This window comes from Schistocerca piceifrons, chromosome X, assembly GCF_021461385.2.
Source record: "Schistocerca piceifrons isolate TAMUIC-IGC-003096 chromosome X, iqSchPice1.1, whole genome shotgun sequence".
NCBI lineage: Eukaryota > Metazoa > Arthropoda > Insecta > Orthoptera > Acrididae > Schistocerca > Schistocerca piceifrons.
In genome coordinates, this window is record NC_060149.1 from 729,125,486 (window position 1) to 729,127,865 (window position 2,380).

Genomic DNA, 2,380 nt, shown 5'->3' on the forward strand with positions numbered 1-2,380 from the left:
CTTTTGCCCATCTGTTTGCTTTTACAAGTCAAAATAACTAGTGGCAGCTCATGTCGTCATTATATTGCTGGCCCCCAAAATTGTGGTACTTGTAATGAAACCGTGCCACAGTGGCATGTGATAGGTTCGGGATTTGCATGGCCTTTGAGACAGAACGATCCATGTTTGGGCACCCCAATCTGACTGAGATAAAATGCACTGATATTGTGCATCTGTCGTGAGTATCAAGCTACTATAAACTGTATGTTGTGCACCTGTCCGCTTGAAATGCTCTTTTTCCCCAGCATAGTTATTACTTAATATCTCAAATTGGTCAGCATTATTATTTCTGTCGGCAACCAAAGAAATGTTTTTTTACGAAAGAGTTGAAAATGGAGAAACGTTAACACAGTCTTAACGTATCTTCTGAACTGACTACATCAGACTGAGAACAAGAAGTTAAACTCTATTTATAACACATGTTAACCACTTTCTTTAAAGTTTTCATTTGGTGGTTCCAGTTATGCTACTTTACTTTGCAAAAAGGGATTTAACTAATGATTACTGCGGTTTTTTTGAGCTGTTGGGTCCATGATAGTGCCTAAAAACGCGCAATAGACAAGTGAAGTATTTGGGTTTGTAATGTTGTGATATTGTAGTGCTAAAATAATCAAAAATGCTGTGCATTAAAGTGAAAGAATGAAAGTAGTTCAATTAAGGTGATCTAGAATAACTGTTTTCCAATGCGTGCTCGGAAAAGTGAAATTACATAGAAAGAAATGTTTAAAAATTCCACAGACTGAGTTTGGTAGTACTTCATTTTTTTTTTATTCATTACAAGATAACTTCGAAAGTATTAGTGTGGTAGTCAGTAGATTATTCGTTTCTTTATTTTTTTATCATTACAACAAGATAACTTCGAAGGTATTAGTGTGGTAGTCCGTAGATTATTCTTTTCTTTATTGATTAGCTCTATCAGGTTAATTGAACAATGTGATTCGGGTGTGGCGAACTATGTTTCTGTGACACACTTTTAAGATTTTGGGTTTAAATGAAAACAAAAATGTGATTTCCGTACCACTGTTTTTTTTTTTAAATATCTAAAAGCTTCCTCATTTAAGTGAAAATAATGGACGTTTAAGATACCATTCTCTTTCATTCCACACTCATATAGCGGCGATCCAAACAATTGGCCCGCATTGTACGTAAAGGTTTCGTCAAGTAACCATGCTTTTTCTTACGTTTTACCTTAAGGGCCACGGCATTCACGTAAAATGACCATACTATATAGCTTGTTCAACTTTCCTTTAAGAAATGACCCATAGTACAGTTCAGGATTCGGAAGTTCTCGTGGTCCTTGCCAATCTACATGAGCCTATACTAAGTGGCTTTGCACCAGCCATTACACAAAGATTTTCTCACAAGTAAAATGAATGATCATGTCGAAAGTCTGCTTAAAAGAACATTAAGGCCCGTCCACACGCAACGATCTGTCTGCGCACATCACATCTGCGCAGACAGATCGTTGCGTGTGGACAGAAGATTTGCACCAACCTGAGGTGTGTGCAAACCTGGAAGTTGGAGTTGGAGGTTTGAGCGAAACCTCTCAAATCTGTGGATTCAAACCACATCTGCGCAGACAAGTTGGAGCGTGTGGACAGGAGATCGCCGCAAATCTGGCGCGAAACAGCTGTTTGCTCAGTCTAGTGTTTGTATTTGTGCGCACAGGGCTTTAAAATGGTTGATACTCGTCAGTGTTCTCGAGAGTTTGTAAGTGAATTCATTGAAATATGCAGAAACCACCCATGTTTGTGGAAGATTAAAAGTAAAGAATATAGTGACCGAGGCAAAAGACAGCAGCATACAATGCTATACTTGAAAAATTGCGGGCAGTTGACGCCTCGCAAACAGAGAAACTGTAATAAAAAAAATTGGTTGCGAACTGTTTACCGAAAAGAGTTATCCAAAGTTCAGAAATCTAGAAGATCTGGTGAAGGATTGGATCAAGTATAGCAGCCAACGTTATGGTATTTTGATCTGCTTGGCTTTCTTAGTGATCAAGAAACGCCAAGACCAAGCAGGAGTACAATTGAAGATGAAATTGGAGTGTCAATGTGCGAGGAAACGGAACGCGAGGTAATGTAAAACAATATATTTCACATACGTTTATCAAAAGTCTATTCAAAAGAATATATTTGTGTGAAAACATAATAGAAATTAACTACTGTTATAAAAAGAACTCATCCTTCAAGACAGCGTAAATAGCTTCACATGTGTTGGGTATTATTTCACTCAACGCTTTTTTCGATATTGCAGTTGAAAATTCCAAATCCTTGTAGCTCCTTCCTGTTGCTAGGAATCTTAATGTTACCGCCAGCCGTTCATGAGGAGAAATTGCACT